A 24,124-nucleotide genomic window follows, 5' to 3' on the forward strand; every position below is an offset into this window, starting at 1 on the left:
TTTCTCACCAGACACACGCCAATATAGGAGTCACCTAAACTAACTCCTATCTTAGAGGAACAACCCAAGAGTTAGGCACAAATTCCTAACTTGGAATATTTAATTAATTTATTTATTTTTGTATTTATTATTGTTCTATGAGAGAGGCTAACATTCCCCCCTTCAATGATAAATCCAAAATAAGAATGAGGAACCATCTTCCAAGTTCTCATGTTGATACTCAAAAACATTGCCTGAAAAAACCGCCAAATCTGGATGCTAAAGAAAATGCAATATGAAGACACTGAGTCAGCTGCATGACTGGTTCATCTCTGAATAACGCTTGAAAACTCTATCATGTGCCAAGCCGCAAAAGGATCCAACTGTCCTTTGCTTGAAAACAACATCCGGTGTCCACTGACACAATTTGATGAATGCCCACTGGCGTATGTGCTAATGATGATCGCTCACTGGCTAAAGATGTCGAAAAGCAACTAAATGTTGTTGTTGCTATGATGAAAGCTGCTCACTATTGATTTTTTTGTCGATCGCCCACTTGCGAATTTACTGACGCTCAATGCTGATGAAAAATTCCCACTGGCTGATGAAGATGCCCACTAGCTGCTTCGCTGATGTTGTCGAGACTTTCAGTCTGACAACCACTTGTCAATTTCATTGAAATTTTCCCCCCTTTGTCAGCTAAAAGGAGAGACAATCTTCTTCAAATTATATCTAAATTCTGAACTCCCCCCCTTCAGGTGTAGGAGAGTTTCACTGTTGTACTCCCTCGTTCAATGACATGAGAATACCATCATCATGTCACTGTTGGCTGCACTATGTGTGATTGTAGTCGGTTGTAGAACTGAGACAATCGTTTGACTGTGGATGACCATTCCCAAGGATCAATCCATTCATAATGTATCTTCAATCTGGCTTATTTTTGTTGGTTGCGACATTTTCCTGAGGAATGATTGGGCTTGCCATAATGGCGACAAGGATGGAGATCAAAACACTATTCTTCCATATGACCGGTTCTTTGACAATGAGAATATTTCGGTTGGACTTCAACTTCAGGTTGCGTGCAATTCTAGTTGTCTGCAACTTTCTCAGAACCTACTAAGGTGAGTTGTGCAAGAAATCTTGTACTGATGAACTTAATTGGCTTGGAATAATCTAGGATATGTAAGTTGGTGTCATTAGTGACATATCCTAATCCTCGTCGATTCTTGTTATTTTGAATTTCTTCCCAGGGCTTGATGATGGGTTTGGAAGAAATTTTAATTGGAACAACTTCGACACTTGAAGCTGTTGGGATGAATGACTTATCATCTGGATGGTTCAAAGACTTTAAAGTATCACTCTTTTCTTGCAATTCATTCCTTTGAAGTTGCGACTCTAGTTGAAGAAACTCAATGGTTTCATGCATTTGTCGTAGATGCCGTGAAATATCAGCAAGAGTTTCTTTGTTGATGTGCACCATGTCTTCATCATTGGAGATGATTGAACTGTGAAGAATGTTTAACAACTGAATATGTTGCGCCATCTGAACTTGCTCACTTGAAATCAAGCTCTCTTGTCGTATATGTTGTGTTTTGAACTATTTCACTTCACAGGCTTGCTTGCTATGGGACTTGAATGGAATACTTGCTTGATGTGTTGCTTATTGCACTTGCTGGGAACACTTGCTAGAGTTGTATAACTTTCTTGCTTAAACTCTGGAATTCATGCTCGCTTGATGACGATCGCGTTTGCGTGAATGCTTACTTGCCTTACTTGATGACTTCATGCTTACTTGAATGAATAGCCACACTCGCTTGATGTTGATCTCAACTTTCTTGATTGGTGTTAGAGTTGAACTTGTTTGCTTGCTTTAATAGTTGCTGCAATGAACTTCACTCTGGCTCACTTGAAGGTTTGAACTTTGTATTATTTTGACGCAAATTTCCTGAATGAATACTCACATTCACTTGCAAGAGATGTGAACTTGTTGTTTGTTTTCTTTAGAGTTAAAATTCGTGCATTCACTTGATTCTGCTTAAAGGAAGGGTGTCGAACACTATCGAAAATGCACCCAAAAAACGCTTAATGATTTAATGACTCACTGTAATGAATTAAATTTGACTCAAATCAAGACTTGGGTGTCGGTTTCAACCGAGAATGAACCCTTACAATTCAATGTAATTTGAGTTTGATTACAAGTTGAATAATGTTGATGTAAACTGTGCTCCGAAACATTGAAGTTTACAGATTCATTAACTTAATTGTAGTGATGTAGACTTTTCTTTGAAATGATGGAGTTTGAAGATTCATGAACTTGATTGTATTGAGTGAATTTGTTTGTTGAGGTAGAATTCCGATGTTGAAAACTTTGATTATTTGTTGTAGTGACGCAAATGCATGTGTTGAGCTTAATTATCCTTCCTTGCAGCTATTTCATTACAGGTGTTGTGCTTGCTAGCACTGTATTTTATGTGTGCATGAAATGAGATCAGTTACGTCTCAAAAATAGACACAAATCATAAGCAAAAACATGAAGCATGCACCATCATCAACACACTCTTCATGTACCTAAGATCCCCTTATTCAATTTCGGGCAGATATAGGACACATCAACACCGCAAAAAAATGTCTTTATTAAGTATTGAAGTTCATCAATCTTCACCTTCACAAGAGCATGAATGAGATTTCTCAAACAATGAGAATGCCAAGCTTACAAATTCTTGAAGCAACTTGTCTTCAAATTTAAATGGAAGTTTTCAAACCGCAAGTTACAACCTTATCACTCCAAAGATTGATACATCTTTTCTGTCCATTAAAATTTTTAATGCACCTTTATCTCATCCAAAAATTCTATGATCACTTATATCTCCACAAAAAAAAAAGAATTCCCAAAACGCTCCTCCACCTCAGCTGGACTTCCGACATTTTCACCATCCTTCATCATGAAATAAACTGCGTAAACAATGAAAATGCTACGCTCCTTGAATCTTCTGGAAAATCTGACTTTAGACAATAGATTGTCAAAAGTCACTCATGTCTCCCATCTGCAACAATAAAACACAAACATATTTCTTCTCTTCATACTCTCTATGAATATTGTGTCTCTCTCAACTCTATACGCAAAATTCTCTTCATCTAAGCTCTTTGGCCAGTCTTTTAGAATTGATCGAATTCATGGTTTGTCAGTTTGGCTGAGACGTTGTTTCCCAACGAACTAGTTGAAAAAGAAAATCTCTGTAGCTACCAGATGTTTCTTTGCATATTGCTTGCTCTAATGAAATTCCATATTTTTCACGATACATAGCGCTTTAATATCTTCCATGTCTACCGTTCCAAGGATACACGAAGCACCTTTGAGAAATATTTGGCTGGGTAGAAAATGCATTTGATTATAATACGGAGAGCGTATTCAAATTTCCCAGATGTTTCCCTCCTCAATGCCTTCAGAATGTCGTGACCGTAAAATTATTTGTAGTATCTGAATGCCACTCGTAGATGGTTTAGATTTCTCTCACTGAGTAATTTAAAAATTTCTCCTTCATCTATTCCAATTCTTCCTTCCCTAGCCCCATACAATATTTTTGCATCACATTTGGCCTACCAAATATTTACATCTCTCGATGGACATTGTTGTGCTTTTGCCAATGCAAAAAGAAGCTTTTGCTGAGGCCCAACTATTTCTTGAGCAATGTCCTCTTCTAAACAAACATTGTATAGGTGGAAATATGCTTCTCTGATCCGAAGAATTTCAGCTGGTGTGCGTGAGTAGAGTATCTCTGTTAGAGCCCTAAAATCTAGGTACTGGCTCAACAATTTAGTTTTGGCAATAATGGCATCCCTCTCTGCTGGATCATGCATCGAAAGAACCACCACTTTATGGGACGACACCGGGAATTTTGATATAATAACACTTACAAATTTCAAACCTACCAAATCATTGATTAACCAGATCTACTAATTATTTTAGAATTGCATATACTTCAAATTAGTGTAGATGAAAAAATGCTGAACAGAGAAGCTAGAAAAGAGGTTGACCAAAAACGTGCATTGGCTGCAATACTCTCTTAGCCAAGGTAGCAGGAGTGCGAGGATGTCGAGGTCTTAACTGACACATCCAACCCATCTAAACATCAAAACAAAACTAAATCTCTTTCCCTTTCGATTCTTGCACAGAAACCCCGGTTATCGAATCTCATGTTCCTCACAGGTCAAGGGCTTGATTCACGATGTCCACCTCCACGATGTGGGAAAGCATGGATCTATTCTCAATAATCTCTTCAATCATTAAGCTTACGGATTCTGTAGCCTCTTTCAATCCGTGCACAAGCTCTGCTGAACACTTTTACACAAGCTCTGATACCACATATTGAAAAAATGAAATTAACTCAGACAAATATATAAAGCACACATAATAAACCAGACACCAAATATTGGCCAAAAAGGCTTCAGCCTCATGGCTTTCTCAGGTATTCTCACTCATTTCATTTTAAAATAATTGAATATAGTGTTACAAATAAATAGATGAGAGACAATGTTCTCAAGATAGTGCGTGCTATCTTAGACACATTTGGTTGAGATAATTTCTCCTTTGGTTGAGATAATTTCTCACCAGACACACACCAATATAGGAGTTACCTAAACTAACTCCTATCTTAGAGGAACAACCCAAGAGTTAGGCACAAATTCCTAACTTGGAATATTTAATTAATTTATTTATTTTTGGATTTATTATTGTTTTATGAGAGAGGCTAACATCATTTTATTGAATCTCAATATAAAAGGACAAAAACCAATTAACATCTCATTAAGGAGGTGTTTAAAAAGTCTTTTGAAAATATGTTAATTTGTTGTATTTGAGTGAATCAATTTAGTCTTCAATCCAAAATTTTAGTTTTTTAAACAAATATGTTTCATTTTATTGAATCTCAATATAAAAGGACAAAAAACAACTAACCTCTCATTAAGCAGGTGTTTAAAAATTCTTTTGAAAATATGTTAATTTGTTGTATTTGAGTGAATCAATTTAGTTTTCAATCCAAAATTCTAATTTTTTAACAAATGTGTTTCATTTTATTGAATCTCAATATAAAAGGACAAAAATCAACTAACCTCTCATTAAGGAGGTGTTATTAGCAAGATGAAATTAACCAATTAAACAAACCTTCAACACTATATATATATATATATATATATATTAGCAAGATGAAATTAACCAATTAAACTAACCTTCAACACTATATATATATATATATGAAATTTTATTATAATTTTTAATTTTTTTAATATAATCATATTTTAGTTATTAATTCTAGTTAATTAAATTTAAAGATAATTTTAATTTAAATGATTAAAAGAAAATATAAATATTGAAATAATATATAAATAATAAGTAAATTTTAAAATGTATATTTCTATAAATAATATGTTGTATGCAATTATTATTATACTCGCCTAGATTCATTTGAACTCTACATCTACCATGGGTTGAGAGGAATCAAACCTATTTTCATTTTAAAAGAGCTTTGCATCTCAAGAAAATTGATCCCTCTCGACCCTTGGTAGATGAGAAGTTAAGATGGATCTAGGTTGGTTAATAGATTACAACATATCTACCATACTGGGATCAAATGTTTACACAAGAGTTAAGTTTACTTATGAACCTCAAATATAAATATTTTTTTAAATAAAAGGTGAATCGGATATTTATTACCACCTCCACCGAACTAAATATTACATTTTACAGAATATTCCCCCTCACCGTTGCTAATTTTATAGTTGAGTTTGGTTACTTTTAAAGTTCAAATATAAAGAAAAATTACAATAAGAAGTGGATGCGTTGAAGGGAAATATTGGGTAAAATGTAATCTTATAGTATTATATTTTACTCAATATAGCCTAGTCAAAAGTGGATGGAGGTAGGTAGAAATATTAGATAAAATGTAATCATTACATTTTTCTTAATATTTCCCCCACCATGCCCAACTCAAACATATCCATACATATAATATCAAACTAATATGGATCTAGGCTAGTTTAATTTCCCCCTTAAATAGGTTATATTCCACATGAATATCATGGGTCAATACAATTGATTAGTAAAACCATCGGTCAATACCATGGGTCAATACTGTTAGGTCCCTATACCAATAGGGGTCATAATATATGAATGGCTGAGATTAACTCTGTAATATGTACATACCTTTGCTTTCTGCAAATATTTTCCATATTCAAAAAGTTCAAAGAAATTAAAAAATGTAAAGAGGGTATGTCCTAAAAGAAAAAATCAAAGGACAAAAAGAATAAAGAAAAGGGTCAAAAAAGATGAAAAAATGAAATGCATGAAAAAAGAAAAGACCATGAAAGTGTACAAGTCAAAATGCCACTACCAATTACTTTGATGCAAAATAAAAAGATTGTGTGCAACTTTTTATTCATGCCACAATCCATGGTAATAAAACAGTTTAATCTTGGTTATTCCATGTTTTGAATTTCATGCTTAGAGGTAGAGAATAAAATCTAACCATACTGTTTAATCTTGGCATATAAGTAGATAGGTAGTGAAAATAAAAGGAGCTCAACAGTTTAATCTGAGCCCTTGGATGTAATAAGGATAGACTTAGATAGTTTTCATTGTAAAAGAAAAGAAAAATATTTTGATGAGGGTTTGCCAGCTTAAGTGCACCCTAATAAAGAGTAGAAAAAATTGTAGGATGAGTAGATACGTAAGTAGTTGCATGGTTGTAGAATTGTGATGAATGATTAGCTAAGATCATATCATTTACTTCCATCATCATGTTTCTAAAGTATGGATGATAATTGAGAAGTTAAATAAAGTCAAGTGATTAATTTACACATTCATTTTACCCTTAAGTTTGCTAATTTCCCATAGGTAAAGACAAAAGTACCTAAAACCTTAAGTTAAAGGGGCTTAGAGCATTTCTCTGACTTCTTGAGGGATCGAACCCTCGACCCAATAATTGACAGGTTCTAATTACTAAAAGCCCCCTTCAATTCATTCATTTTCCCCTAAAAATCCCTTTTCCTAAGGTAAAATCACTACTTACCTAGGGAAAGTAATCACCCCCATACAAAACCCCTTTTTTCCACAAAACCCACAAATATGTGTTTAGCCTAAGTTATAATGTTTAAATGAGAAAAGCCAATAAATCCAACATACATTATACTTAGTGCATTTTATGTTCTGCTTTGATTCCATATTAACTTCTAAACATTATTAAATCCCATAGAAAACCCCTTTCCCATATGTTTTATAAAAAATCCCATATGTTAATATCCTGCCCCAAGGTTTGAAAAATAAGACTTATTAATAAACTAATTAAAATGATTAATTAAGTCAATCAGTGACTAATTAATAACCATGACCCATCGCCATATAAGAAATTAATTAATCAATCAATGATTAATTAATAATCTTCCCCCACCAATGAAATTACTCCCGACATCATTAAGCCTCCCTAATCCGCGATTAATTACACCTTCCACTCATTAAAACCCCATTGGGCCCCTCCATTAAACCTCACATCAACTCATCGCCCTGATCACCATGCAATCTGACTCCCTCATATCCAACGGTTGACACTCATGTCGTGCGGCCTCCGAAGGCCGACCTTTACCCATCCGATGTGAGTGGTTTCACTGTTCACCCCACTGCTACATGGCACCTGATGAATGGCATCGGGAAGCCTTTCCCCAAAACCACTTTATCCCAAAAAGTGGTGTGATGGATTCTGCTTACCACCTCTGCTACATGGCAAAAGGTCACATCCCTCGTTGGCGCCAACTTTCCTTTTCCCATTGTACCTGCCAAAGTCATTGACTTTACGAATAAAACCAAAAAACTTATAGTTTTTTCGTTTTATCGTGAAAAAGAACTTTCTAACCTCCATGTAAACACAGAGTACATGCAACTGTCAGCCTGCGACCAACTGCCAAAGTTACCAAAGCTGCTAAACTCCAAACCACCTCGTAGACCCGTGTGCTTCTTGCAAACAGTGCACAGTCGCCATTTCTCGGTCCAAAAGCTGAAACCAAGTATTTATCTCCATTCATTGAAAAACCCTATTTTGTTCCACAACCTAGACTAAATTTCTTCCAATTCCTAAGTAATTTAGTAAGAAAATTGCCTGATGATTCCATAGTACCTGAAATAGCCTAGCTTTTCCCAAAATTCACTGAAACCCTTTGTCCCCGTCCTTGAATCCACAAGAACAAAGGATGGATGCCCCAATTGCATTGAATGTCATGCCCATTTCTACTCCTCACAGGGCTTTAGATCATCTTCCCCTGGAAGACAAAGACTTTCAGATTAAAGACCTCGTTTTTGAAGAATCCCCATTGAAATTACACTGCAAGCACAAAGACAATTATTTAAACCATGCAGACAAGATAGGTCTCTCGGAATCAAACCTGCCCAAATATCAATTCCCCAATGTCCATATCTTCCCAGAAATTGTTCACTATTGTCATGCAAGCTATGACACCATCTTTAGAGCAGTAATGTCCCCAAACCAGACAGTGCTTTTCACCATCACTGCAGAGTCCATAAATGAAATGTTACAGTTACAACCTGGTCAAAACCTCACTCCTCTTACCATTGCTGACTTGCTTGATAGATTCTCCAAGCTCCCCCATTCCAAAAATGCTCAAATACTCCATACTTTCATTGCAGAAGAAAAACACATACCAAAGGATCCCCCTCCTTACATGTTAGCCTTCTTTTCTGAGCTTGGCAAAGACATCACATCAATGATATTCAACATTCTAGGCTTTTCTACTAGTGAATATGTAGATGAGATCATTTTTACCTACATGTCTATTTTTACCCCTAGGCAGCCCCCTGCCATTATGTTCGACTATGCAAAATTCATCTCAGACAAAATGCATGATCAGTTCATGAGATTGGAAAATGAGAGAGTATTCAAATATTCAGCAGTACTATACCATCTCTTTCTTTACTATCAAGCTGACAAATTTCCCTTCACTATCTAGAAGCTTGACACCAAGGGAAATCCTAGATCTGTGGTCTTCTAGACCCCTCTGTTCCACAAATATAACTCTTCATACCCCTATACATATTTTATAGATCTATTTGTGCATTAGTGGCTACCATGCTGATAGGAATCCCACCTCCAAGAATTAGTGCAGACATCAGGAGGGTCCTTCATCTATCCAAACAGTAGAAAGTGGGAGATTGGTATTTATACCAAAACCACACAAAAGTCAAGATATATGGCTGCAAACTGCCACCCTACAAAATGCCAAGATACCTCCTCATTAGATTGTTTGCCTTGGAGTACTACAGGAAAATTATCAATTCCGATGAAGTGCATTTTGTGAAGGCCAAGAAAAAGGCACAAATTAGGATAACAGACCATCTAGGACCCTTCATATGTAATAGTAGGGAAGTAGGGAAGGAAGCAGAGTAGATCGTCCAAAGACAGAGACTGAAACAAAGTTTTGTATGGACTTATGATCCCTTTGATGTCATCTATAACAAAAGACAAAAACAATTTGTCTCCATACATCCACCACAAGATTCCTAAACTTGAATAGTATGCTAATCAACTTGAATGAGTGGAAAACACTTTGGTAGACCGGGATAGCATAGAGGTGTCTATTTATAATGTATTATTTGATTTAGAAAGAAGGCTTGATGAGGATTCATTTGTATAGGTGCTAGGAGATACTCAATCTCAAAGAGAATCACAGGGACATAGTGGGCAACGAACAGAAGTAGGGCCATCAAAGCAACCAGGACCTTTAGAGCAGCCAGAGGAAGCTGAATAGCATGAAATTTCAGAGGAACTTTCTCAACCAGAACAAATCATGATCAATCCTCTTATTTTACAGCCTCCTCTAAATGAGGAGAGAAATCCAAAAAGAGATAGGGAAGAAGCTAATCCTTCTAGTAAACATGTTTCCCAGACCTATGCTAAGAGGCAAAGGTTGAATCCATTTTATGAACAGGTGTTTACTCAGGAGATAGTAGGAACTACAGGTGCAGAAGGAGCAGAAAGCATGCATACCAGTCCTTCAGGGGGAACACAAGAACCTTCCACCCCATAGGCGCAAATGCTAGGAAGGCAACCGAGCATGGAAGTGTCCTCCTTCAGGACTCCTTCTGGCCAGAGCCAAGATATTAAAGAGAAATACAAAGAAATAAAGGCAAGAAATGAAAGATTAAAGGCCCAAACTTATGCACACTACTTGAAAATGGCTCCAATAAATCAAACAATGCTAATGTTAGCCTTTGACATAAAGGAAGGTAAGATGCAGATGAGATTTTTGAAGCCAACCACACAACAACTGAGATCAATGGAAAATTGTCTAAAAACAGGCTTTGAAGTATTGGCAAAGGATATCCATCCTATTGACCAAGTTGAGTTACATAAGAAGACTGGGGAAATGGTTTACTCCACTCTTACTAGCAAAGAAATTGCAACCCACCAACTCCAGAAATTGATGAATAATATATTAGCGCAATTCCAGTTAAAAAAGGCCTCTTCTCAAGCCAAAGACACCAAAATAAAATCCCTAGAGGACTTAGTCATAGAACTGGGCCACGATCCTAAAGATGTGAAGGCTGCAGAGAAGCTTATCAAGAAGAAGAATGATGATATAGCTGCACTGAAAAAGTAACTCAAGATTCCTCCACTGCATCATCCTCAGACTACTGAAGTAATGGAAACCAAGAAGGAGGAAAAGCTTATGGACCTGGTCCTAAAGCTTAATGAACAACTCAAAGAGACATAAAAGGAGCTAGACAACCTGATACAATTTAAACAGAGTGAGTTGGCCACCACTCCTCAGACTATAATTCCAATAGTCTCCACAGCACTACCCTCCACATTGGCTGCTGCATTAGCTCCAACAATTACACCTGCCACTTCTTTGTCAGTCACAAGTAAATCAGCCACAAGTACATCAACCAGTATAGGGACACCAAGAGAAAAGACAACTGAATTAATAAAGTCCATGGAAGAAATGAGAATTCTAGCAACTGAGCTTCAAAAACTCAGAGAACAAGTGTCAAGTTTGGAAACAAATTGTAAACTTGCACAGATACAATAGAAAGAGGTAGCTCAGAAAAGTCAAAGAATAGGAGAAAGAATAAGAGTCCTTGAGAAGGACTTAACATTGCAAAAACCTCTTGGAGACATGAAGGAAATTCTATGGGCCAACATCATTGATTCCATCAATGATGTTTGGCCATCTATTCAAGTTATTTTTGAACAGACTGAACTAGTCAATGTGGCTACAGAAGCCATAAACAAGACAATGGAAGAATTGGGAGAGAAGCCTGAAGAAGCCAACCAATTGATAGAATTTTTGAACAGCAAAAATAGGTGCCATCTTGATGAATTGGAAATAGATGACAGAACAACAACAATCATAGAAATCAAGAAGGTTCTCACCAAAAGGAACCTTATGCTCAATCTAGAGAAAAGGTGTCAAAGCATCCAAGCAGACATTGATAATTTTATGATAAAGTATGGCATCTTAAGAGAAAAATGACTTCCCAGTCCTATGGTAATACATGACAAGATGATGACTCAGAATGATTACATCGAAAGACTGAACAAGATGGCCAACAACCAAGCTAGTACTTCAGAAGTAAAAGCTCTTCCCACTCGTAAGGTGTTATATGACAGCCTTGAGAACCTGTTTTTCATAGAGCATGAGGTAAAGCACTTGTTTACCACTAGGCCAACTTTTGCTAAGTATACAGAAGCTGAAAAAATATACAAGAAAATGATATGCATAAAATTACCTAACAGTGAATGCTGGACAAAACTTACATATTTACTATAAGTTACTGTATTAAATCTACATGGTAAAAACATGGCTGCCAGGCAAAACAGGTTAGACAGAGTCAAAGTAGAATAGGTAAACAGTATCATTAGGTAGAAGATAGAAAGTGATTCCAGCACACAGCTACAAAACAACTGAAAGAGCCAGATCCGAATGACAACAACCAACAGAGTCAAAATAAAAAGGGATAGCAAGAAGACAGTTCTCCATCTGTCTCTATCTTCATGTTAAAGATATTTTTAGTTTCCTAGAATAGTTCTCGTATTGTTAAGAGATATTTTGTAACCATTTTTTGTATAAATACTTCACAAATTGAAGTAATTAGGGTGGTGTGGATTAAATACATTTCTGTAGACTTTATTTTGAGTCAAGGAGCTATTTTATTCAAGATTGGACTGGTTGTGTTGGATATGAAATAAAGCTGAGGACATTTCACTGGATTCTTGTGCACAGTTGGAACAAATAAGTATTATCTCTTCATGTTTAAATATTGTATTCTCTTCATGTTATAAGTATTCATATGTGTTTCTTATGAAATATGAGAAGTAAATAAGGAATGATATCTCAGAATTAGCTTAAATGCTCTCTGTTTTAACTGTTTACTTTCTATATGTTTTCTACTAAGCTACCTGGGTCTCGGAATTCTTAATTTCTCCCCTACTTCCATAGTTTACCCCGCTTTGGTCCATAGTATAGGATTCTTCATTGCCCTTTGCTATTGATCATCCTTCCTTTCTTCATCTTAATCTCGGTTTAGGATTCTTCATTGCCCTCTGCCCTGGTTAGGATTACTGCATCCATCTGAAACTTGCAAATTTGCTTCTGCTGTGCTAGCCTACCCTTTGAACTCTTACCTTAGTGATTGATTAGTCCATTTCAGCCACTCTTGATTGAATCCATAGCCCAATGGCATGAATACTTGCTCTGCCCATCTGTTTTCTTAGTTCCTCCACCCATTCAAAACAAAACACCTTGAGCAATAATAACTAGCTTGAAATCTACCCAAAACAAAGTTAAATTATAAACAGAGAGCCCTCTCTGGACTTAGGTTGGCTAGAGCCTTAGTCTAAAATATTAGGTTTGTGGTTACCTCAGACTATTCCTTCTTTAATAACTTCTAAGGAAAACATTTGAGTGATAACATAGTGGCAACCATACTGGGAAATCAAACTCCCAGTCTTAGTAAACTTTTGAGAAAATCAATTTTTTATTCTTAAGCATCTTAAAGGGTTATTAGAAGTTATTTCGAAAATTCATAAAAAAAGAAAATAAATTTAAAAGCTCGAAATCTGGCTTCAAGGAGAACTCACTATATCAAGGCCAGCCCTTAACCAAATCCTCCCCCTGTATTTGACAATCCCAACCTTATTATGAGAATAATCAAGAGACAAGAAAGTTCAATAAGCCCTAGACCTTTATTCAGATCCAATTCATGCCCTATTGAGTGGTTATTCCTAGAAGACCTCCCCTTTGACGGGTATTTCAACAATTATCTTTTTAGGACTAAGTCTGAGAGTGAACTTGAAGACACAGTTCCAAATCTAGAATTTACAGCAGAGCTTGAAATCCAACTAGCAAACTTGTCAATCGAACAATACCTTCTAAATTCCCATCAGTCATCCCTTACCACTGATAGAATCCCTGAACTTTCCGAAACAACTTTGACTTCCTTTAGTTAACCATTGTTCCCTCACCCTTCTGAAGCTCATTCCACCCATCCATTCATACCTTCACCCCTTCAACCTATCACTACTCATCAACCACCTAGCACTTCTAGTTCTTCATCAACCACTGAAACACCACCTGTTACCCCTAGAGCCCCTGTTACTCCAACTCCTATTCTCAATCCTATCCAACTTAGACCCATGGCCAATAGATATTCCCCCCTTGTGATGCCTGCTCCCCAAGGTGCCATGCCATAGGACTATCAGAGCAAAATTGTCACATTTGATGGTACTGGAACATACACAGCACAACAACACACTAGGAAAATGACAAATTATTTTGAACTGCATGAAATTGACATAGGAGATGTCCAAATGAGGATTTTTTCCCAAACTCTAGCTGGAGAAGTAAGAACATGGTTTAGATCTTTGCCTAATAATAGTATAGATAGTTTAGAAGTTTTTTACCAACAATTTCTACATAGGTGGGAAAAGAAAAAGAACCCTCTTCAAATTTTATCTGAATATGAAAACATTAAGAGGGGACCAAACGAAACTGTTCAAGACTACTACACCAGGTTTAATAATGTATATAACGCAATACTAGCTAATGTTAGGCCTCCACCTGGCTTAGCCCTGATTAAGTTTCCAGACGGATTTGAGACAGATATGGGTTTTCAACTAAGAGAAAGGAATCACCCTACACTAGAAGAGATGCAGAGTGCAACAGTAAGTGTTGAAGCTAACCTGCTTGCCAAAAGAGCTAGGGTTAGAAATGAAAGAAGAGTACCCTTGAAAGAGGAAGCTTCACCCTTTGACCAAAAAATGGATGCTTTAGCCAAAGGAATGGGAAAATTGATGGATAGGATGGAAAACATTGAAAGGAAACCTCATTGGGATAACCAGCAGGCTCCTCCAGTAAGAAATCCAAATTTTAGGAAGAACCAGAACCAAAACACTGGGAAGAATGGGCCTGATCAAAACATTAGGCCTCCTTTCCAAGAAAACTATGCTGACACTTCCCATCTAGAAGACTCTGAACTAGACACTCAAATTAATTTAATGGGATTGGACGATGGGGAAACCATTTTTCTAACTCAGGATGATCAGGAATTACACATGCTCCAGCAGTTCCAGACCCAAATAGGAGAATCATTTGATTACAAACAGGGGTATGACTCTACTATTTTTGAGGTACATAAACAGTACAATCTGAGGAGCAGAAAGAATACTGATACTCTAGAACAAAACAAGAAAACAACACCTAATTAGCCTAAGAAAGTAAAAGCTGCAAATCAGAATCCTCCAGTGACAAAAACCCTTCAAATCCTCTCTAGATCAAATCAGAACCCTCCCAGTCCCACCATTGAAGATGTAACCAATGACCAACCTTCTAATGAGCAACCTTCCAATTCAATTCCCTCTAAGGGAACAATGGAACAATCTCCAGAAATTGCATTAGAAAATCCAACAAAGAACACTCCAAACACTGAAAAAGAAGACCAAACTGCTCCAAACCCTGTTGTTAAAGTTTCAAATGTTCAAACAGACAAAATCCCTTTGCCTTTCAACTTGGGAGCAAAGGTGGCCAAACATAAAATCTCAGTTCCTTTAATAGAAATGGTTAAACATGAAACTTATAGATCTCAGATTAGCAAATCTTTAAATTTTGTTGAAAATGAATACTCGGTTAACTTATTTGATGATCAACCTAAGTTAATTTTTGGTCCTAATGTTAATGGGAAACCAGTGGAAGGAGGGATAGCACCCTTCTACATTAGCCTTAACATCCACGATAAAATCCTACATAATTCCATGCTAGACTCTGGGGCTTCAAACAATCTCATGCCCAAATCTATTATGGAGAAGCTAAACTTGCATGTCACTAGACCTTATAAAGACCTGTTTTCCTTTGATTCAAGCCAAGTTAAGGGCCTAGGACTTATAAAATATTTGTGTGGTTCTCTGGTGCAATATCCTGCTAAGACCACTCTTATGGATATAGTTGTTGCTAATATACCACCTAAGTATGGCATGCTATTGTCTAGATCTTGGGGTGCCAAACTCCAGTGATCTCTGCAACTTGACATGTCCTATGCTACCATTTCAATCTTTGGACATCCTAAGAAACTGTACAGAGAGACTCTAATGAAGTATGTAGTGAGTAGCCAGGAGAGGCCTCAGAACTTTCCTATATATTTAGTGCATTCTGACATTGACTCTTTCATTCTTTATAATGTTGAAACAAATCAAGAAAATAATTCAAATTGCATTATTTCATAACCAAAAGAAATTGCAGAGATAAAAGAAAATCCAAATGTTCAAATTCATGAGATTTTAGACAATAAAGATGATCTAGATATTTTAACCAAAGAAGATTTTGTCCCTCCAGATAGTAAAAGTTATGAATATGAAATTCTTTGGCATCTAGAATTTGATGGATTAGTCAACAAACTAGGCACAGGAGCAAGAATATGGATTTACAACTTATAAAATGATCATTCAAAGGGTCATGCCTACAGATTTAACTTTAAATGCACAAACAGCATGGCCGAATATGAAGCACTTTTGTTATGTCGAAAACTAGTCAAAAGGTTAGGAGCCATAAGAGTCTCTATCATGGGAGATTCAGAGTTGGTAATAAAACAAATTAACACTATTTATATGACTAGGAATCCTAGGTTAGGATTTTATAGAGGCATAGTTGTAGAAATACTAAACACTTCTTTAGAAACCAAGCTTGATGTTATTCCTAGAAAAGACAATATTCAAGATCACAGTTTAGCAATGTTTGCTAGTACTTGCAAGTTGCCATTTCAGCCCAACCATCAGTACACTGCTAAGGTTAGGCATAGGCCTGCTATTCCTGAGAATCTAAAGAACTCACAAGTATTCGATAATGATCAACAAATTAACAATTTTTTAACTTTAGATGATGAATTTGTAAATAGCAACATAGATGCAGATTCAACATTATATTTTGATTACACTGATGAAATAGAAATTAACAAAGTAGCAAATGAAAAGGTAGATAATTTCCTTCCCACAAAGTTTACCAAATCATATATTCAAAAACTAAAACAAATGGAAATTGATGGGGAAATCAATGAAGAATCTGAAGTCATCAATCTTAAGGATATTTTTTTGCCCAAAGGATTGACTCCTTTAGAGGACTTATTTGATTCAAACGATGTTCCCAAAAAGCCTAAAATGGAACCCTTGAAATCAGACATTGAGGAATGTAACATAGGCTCTGAAGAAGATCCCAAAATGATAAAACTTTCAAAGTCTTTACCTCCCAATGAAAAAGTGAAGTACTTAGAACTGCTAAAGGAATTCCAGGACATTTTTTCTTGGAATTATGAGGACCTAAAGTCCTATGATACTAGCATAATACAACACACAATTCCCTTAAAGGAAAACCAAAAGCCTTTTAGACAGAAGCTTAGAACGATTAATCCTATTCTATTACCTTCTATCAAAAAAGAGATCAAAAGAATGTATGAAGCTAAGATTATTGCACCAATTAGATTCTCAGACTAGGTTTCTAATTTGGTACCTACAAGAAAGAAAATTGACGAAATTAGACTGTGTGTTAACTTTAGGAATTTAAATAAAGTTTCATTCATGGATAACTACCCTCTTCCTAAAATAGATCACATATTACAAAGGGTAGTAGGTTCGACCAAAATCTCACTTCTGGATGGGTTTTTTGGTTATAACCAGATCCTAGTCCACCCAGATGATCAGGTAGAAAGTGCATTCACTACTCCATGGGGCACTTTCATGTATGTGAAAATGCCTTTTGGGTTAAAAAATGCAGGGGCCACCTTTCAGAGAGCAACAGACATAGCCTTTGCTAAGGAAATCCACGACTTCCTGGTTATATACCTAGATGATATCACAGTATTTTCTAAATTAGATCAACAACATCTGGATCACCTAGGGCAGGTCTTTACCAAGTGCAGGAAATATGGAATTTCTCTGAATCCTAAAAAATATTTATTCGGGTTGGAAGAAGGAAAATTAGTCAGCCACATTATCTCCAAAGATGGTATCCAAATTGGCCCAACAAGAATTGAAGCCATCTTGTAGATACCATATCCCAGGAACATCAAAGAACTTCAAGCATTTTTAGGTAAAATAAACTTTTTGAGAAGATTCATCTCTAACTTAGTTGAACTAATTAGATTGTTAAACAACATGTTAAACAAAGATTCGACTATTAAATGGACCCTAGAGGCTAAAAAATCTTTTGAAGATATAAAGTTAGCCTTGACACAAACACCCGTTCTCATCAGTCCAATGTTTGACAAGGATTTCATCATTTTTTCCTTTGCATCTGAACATACCATTGCTGCAATCCTACTGGAGAAAAATGATCAGGGTTTTGAACAACCAATAACCTTCTTTAGTAAAGCCCTGAGAGATGCACCTTTAAAGTATAATATAATGGAAAAGAAAGCTTTTTCTTTGGTTATAGCTATAAAAGATTTCAAAGTTTATATCTTGTACTCTCATGTGATAGCTTATGTTCCCAATGTTGTAGTCAAAGACATTCTAACACAGGATGGACCTGATGGAAAGAGAGGGAAGTGGATAGCTACAATATTAGAGTATTATTTAGAAATTGAACCTACAAAATTGATCAAAGGCCAAGGTTTAGCCAAGCTTATGGCTAAATCGAACTGTCAGGCCCTAGACATAAATTTCATAGCAAAATTGGATAACGAAGAGGAGATGGTGACTCCACAGATCAGCCAAGCCTTTACAGATACACCATGGTATGCTGACATTATATATGTTCTACAAAATATTCAAGCTCCTCCTGAGTTGTCCAGAACTAAAAGTAGGTTCTTAAAAATGAAGTCTTTGAAGTTTTGCATAATTGACAATGCTTTATTTTGGAAAAATCATGAAGGCATCCTGCTAAATTGTTTATTAAAGGAAGAATCTAACAAAATACTACAAGACTTTCATGCAGGTGATTGTGGGGGACATATCTACTAGAAAACAACAGCTGATAAGATCATAAGAGCTGGTTTTTACTGGCCCACCCTGTTTTCTGATGTAAAGAAATTTGTAACCTCATGCCACAAGTGTCAGATTTTTGAAGGAAAAAGGAAACTACTCCCATTGCCTTTGAAACTTATATCTATCGAAGCACCATGTCAACAGTGAGGTCTTGACTTCATTGGTGAAATTTATCCTCCTTCCTCCACCCAACATAGGTAGATCTTGACTGCTACAAATTATTTCAAAAAATGGATAGAAGCCATACCCTCAAGACAAGCCACTAATACTGTCATAATAAGATTCCTTGAGGCCAACATTCTGTCTATATCTGGTTTCCCAAACAAAATCATTACATATAATGCCACAGCCTTCAAATCAAAGAGAATGATTGACTTCTGCAACAAATACCACATAACCCTGGGTCATTCTACAACCTACTATCCACAAGGAAATGGACTAGCAGAGTCTTCCAATAAGATTTTATTCAATATCATCACAAAATTATTACAGGATAATAAGGAAACCTGGAATAAGAAGTTCGTAAATGCCTTGTGGGCAGACAGGCTGACCACAAAGAAGTCCACTGGTATTAGCCCTTATCCGTTGGTCTATGGGATGTTGGTCATTTCCCCATCTTCTTTGGGAACACCAGTGATGAAATTACTTCAAGAAGCACAGGTTGAGCCAAATGATATTCAGATGAGGATCAACTAGACAATTGAGTTGCAACAAACTAGGGAAGAAGTGTATATCAGGTCCCAAATTGTGCAGGAGAAGATCAAGAAAGCTTTTGACAAAAGAACCAAGGAAGAAGACTTCTATCTAGGAGATAAATTTTTGAAATGGGACTCAAGAACAGAAGATAAAGGTAAAAATCAGAAGTTTGACTTCCTATGGAAAGGTCCTTACATTATTTACGCTTTCAGGAGTAATAATGCTTATTTTCTCAAAGAATTCGACAGTGTAGAAGTAGGAGGACCAGTTAATGGTCGAATGCTAAAGCACTATATAGATCCCAATCACTGATTTCACTAATCACTTGTACATAGTTTATTTTTCACAAAGTTTAGTGTGGATTGGATGGTAGTTTTGGAGTTGAAGCCCAAAGAGAAGGCCCTAAGCTTCAAAAGTTTCACTGTCATAAATATCAATAAAAGAAAAAAGTAAAAGGGAAAAGTTGCAGAGTAGAATCATAGTATTTCAGAAGGCCATTGATCTACTAGTTCTTAACATTTCACCAAGAAATGCCATCCCCAAGAGGAGCCACAGTTAGGTCCCTATACCAATAGGGGTCATAATATATGAATGGCTAAGATTAACTCTGTAATATGTACATACTTTTGCTTTCTGCAAATGTTTTCCATATTCAAAAAATTAAAAGAAATTAAAAATTGTAAAGAGGGTATGTCCTAAAAGAAAAAATAAAAGGACAAAAAGAATAAAGAAAAGGGTCAAAAAAGATGAAAAAATGAACCCCATGAAAAAAGAAAAGACCATGAAAATGTGCAAGTCAAAATGCCACTACCATTTACTTTGATGCAAAATAAAAAGATTGTGTGCAACTTTTTATTCATGCCACAATCCATGGTAATCAAATAGTTTAATCTTGGTTATTCCATGTTTTGAATTTCATGCTTAGAGATAGAGAATAAAATCTAACCAAACTGTTTAATCTTGGCAAATAAGTAGATAGGTAGTGAAAATAAAAGGAGCTCAACAGTTTAATTTGAGCCCTTGGATGTAATAAGGATAGACTTAGATAGTTTTCATTGTAAGTTATAATGTTTAGCCTAAGTTATAATGTTTAAATGAGAAAAGCAAATAAATCCAATATACATTATACTTAGCACATTTTATTTTCCGTTTTTTATTTCATATTAACTTCTAAGCATTATTTATTAAATCCCATAGAAAACCCCTTGTATGTTTTATTAAAAATCCCATATGTTAATATCCTGCCCCAAGGTTTGAAACATAAGCCTTATTAATAAACTAATTAAAGGGATTAATTAAGTCAATCAGTGACTAATTAATAACCATGACCCACCACTGTATAAGAAATTAATTAATCAATCAACAATTAATTAATAATATTTCCCCGACAATCAAATTACTCCCGACGTCATTAAGACTCCTTAATCCACGATTAATTACACCTTCCACTCATTAAAACCCCATCGGGCCCCTCCATTAAACCTCACATCAACTCATCACCCCGATCACCGTGCAATTTGACCCCCTTAGATCCAACGATTGACACTCATATCGGGCGACCTCCAAAGGCCGACCTTTACCCGTGCGATGTGAGTTGTTTCACTGTTCACCCCGCCACTATGTGGCACCTGATGAATGGCATCGGGCGGCCTTCCCCCAAACCACTTTATTCCAAAAATCGGTGCAATGGATTCTGCTTACCACCTCCGCTACATGCCAAAAGGTCACATCCCTCATTGGTGCCAACTGTCCTTTTCCCATTGTACCTGCCAAAGTCATTGAATTTATGAATAAAACCAAAAAAATTATAGTTCTTTCATTTTATCATGAAAAAAAACTTTCTCACCTCCAGGAAAACATAGAGTACGTGAAAACGTCAACCTGCGTCCAACTGCCGAATTTACCAAAGTTGTTGAACACCAGACCACCTCGCAAACTCGTGCACTTCCTCTAAACGCTGCACAGTCGCCATTTCTCGATCCAAAAGCCAAAACCAGGTATTTATCCCCATTCATTGAAAAATCCTGTTTTGTTCCACAACCTGGACTAAATTGCCTCCAATTCCTAAGTGATTTAGTAATAAAAGTGCCTGGTGATTCCATAGTACCTGAGATAGACCAATTTTTCCCAAAATTCACTGAAACCCTTTGCCCCCTTCCTTGAATCCACAAGAACCAAGGATGGATGCTCCAATTGCGGTGAATGTAATGCCCATTTCTACTCCTCACGGGGATTTATATCATCTTCCCTTAGTAGACAAAGACTTTCAAATTAAAGACCTCATTTTTTAAGAATCTCCATTGGAATTACACTACAGGCACAAAGATAATTATTTAAACCATGCAGACAAGATAGGTCTCTCGGAATCAAACCTACCCAAATATCAATTCCCCAACATACATTTCTTCCTAGAAATTTTTCACTATTGTCATGCAACTTATGACCCCATCTTGAGAGCAGCAATGTCCCCAGACTAGACAGTGATTTTCACCATCATTGCAAAGTCCATAAATGAGATGTTACAGTTACAACCTAGTCAAAACCTCACTCCCCTTACCATTGCTAACTTGCTTGACAGATTCTCTAAACTCCCCCATTCCCGAAATGCTCAAATACTCCAGACTTTCATTGCAGAAGAAAAACACATACCAAAGCATCCCCCTCCTTACATGTCAGCCTTCTTTTTTGAGCTTGGCAAAGACATCACATCAATGATATCCAACATTCTAGGCTTTTCTACTAGTGAATATGTAGATGAGATCATTTTTGCCTACATGTCTATTTTTACCCCTGGGCAGCCCCTTGCCATCATGTTCGACTATGCAAAATTCATCTCAGACAAAATGCATGATCAGTTCATGAGATTGGAAAATGAGAGAGTATTCAAATTCTCAGCAGTGCTATACCATCTCTTTCTTTACTATCAAGCTAACAAATTTCCCTTTACTATCCAGAAGCTTGACACCAAGGGCAATCCTAGATATGTGGTCTTCTGGACCCCTCTGTTCCACAAATATAACTCTCCATACCCCTATACAGATTTTATAGATCTATTTGTGCATCTAGTGGCTACCATGCTAATAGGAAGCCCACCTCCGAGAATCAGTGCAGACATCATGAGGGTCCTTCATCTATCCAAATAGTACAAAGTGGGATATTGGTATTTATACCAAAACCACACAGAAATCAGGATATATGGCTGCGAAATTCCACCCTACAAAATGCCAAGATACCTCCCCATGAGATTGTTTGCCTTGGAGTACTACAAGCAAATTATCAATTATGATGAAGTGCATTTTGTGAAGGCCAAGAAAAAAGCACAACTTAGGATAAAAGACCATCTAGGCCCCTTCATATGTAACAGTAGGGAAGCAGGGAAGGAAGCAAAGGAAATCCTCCAAAGACTGAGACTCAAACAAAGTTTTGTATGGACTTATGATCCATTTGATGTCATCTATAATAGAAGACAGAAAAACAAATTGTCTCCATACATCCACCACAAGATTCCTGAAATTGAACAGTATGTTAATGAACTTGAATTGGTGGAAAATAGTTTGGTAGATCGAGATAGCATAGAGGTGGTTGTTGATAATGTATTATTTGATTTAGAAAGAAGGCTTGATGAGGATTCATTTGTATAGGTGCTAGGAGATACTAAATCTCAAAGAGAATCATAGGGACATAGTGGGCAAACAACAGAAGCAGGGCCATCAGAGCAACCAGGACCTTCAGAGCAGCCAGAAGAATCAGAACAACCTGATATTTCAGAGGAACTTTCTCAAGTAGAACAAATCATGAGCAATCCTCCTATTTTACAGACTCCTCTAAATGAGGAGAGAAATGCAAAAAGAGATATGGAAGAGGCCACTCCCTCTAGTAAACCTGTTTCCCAGACCTATGCTAAGAGGCAAAGGTTGAATCCATTTTCTAACCAAGAGTTTACTGAGGAGACAACAGGAACTACAGGTGCAGAAGGAGCAGAAAGCATGCATACCACTCCTTCAGGGGGAACACAAGAACCTTCCACCTCACAGTCTCAAATGCTAGAAACGCAAAAAAGCATGGACGTGTCCTCCTTTAGGACTCCTTCTGGCTAGAGCCAAGATATTAAAGAGAAGTACAAAGAAATCAATGCAAGAAATGAAAGATTAAAGGCCCAAAGTTATGCACACTACCTGCAAATGGCTCCAACAAATCAAACAAGGCTAATGTCAGCCTTTGACATAAAGGAAGGTAAAATGTAGATGTCCAAGTCCAAGCTTAAGCTCTCCAAGCACTCCTTCTCCAAGCCAAATGATTAGCATATAGGCACAATCTGAGCATAAGGGTGAAAATAGCCAAAGACCAACCATTTGGGAATGGGAGAGGATAAATATATAAGCAGGGAAAGGGAATTAGAATCTCTCCAAATATAGGAGAATGCCCTCATCTCAAGGAGGTAGCTCATAGGTATAAGACAAAAAGGCAAGTTGAGAGAACTCGACCTCATCCACGCTGAACAACCTCCAACTCGTCGTCTTGGAAGCTTCTAGATCACGAAGCTTATTGTCCTCTTTGGGAAAATTTCCTTTTAGGGATCATCGTGGGTATCCAAGCGAACAGAGCGATGGCATCGTAGGGCTAGTATAGTGCAACTAGTAACCATCACATATTTCAGTATCAGGGGAGTGATGATTCTAAAATTAGGGTTTTAGAGCCATTTCCTTCAGGGGAAGCTCAAGGCATTTTCCAATCAGCGTTTTAGGGAGGATCTAAGCTACATATCTAGATGAGTACATTGCATGATGGTCATGTTTCGGGAACTTCGGGGTATGTCACAAGTAAGTGCAGGAGTTGTGACAAAATAATGTGTAATAGATACATCTCTCTTTCTCCCATAGAAAGCTTCTTTGGGTGTGATCATGCCAAGTATTCTATGA

At 36.7% G+C, this 24,124-nt stretch overlaps 1 pseudogene; it reads right to left on the reverse strand.

Moving 5' to 3' along the window:
• Positions 1–3,161: 3,161 nt before the first annotated feature.
• On the reverse strand, positions 3,162–21,177 carry LOC149218760 (annexin D8-like; annotated as a pseudogene).
• Between the last annotated feature and the right edge of the window lie 2,947 nt (positions 21,178–24,124).

This window comes from Pinus tabuliformis, chromosome Q, assembly GCF_031772625.1.
Source record: "Pinus tabuliformis cultivar Carrire ecotype Pingquan chromosome Q, CPIR1, whole genome shotgun sequence".
NCBI lineage: Eukaryota > Viridiplantae > Streptophyta > Pinopsida > Pinales > Pinaceae > Pinus > Pinus tabuliformis.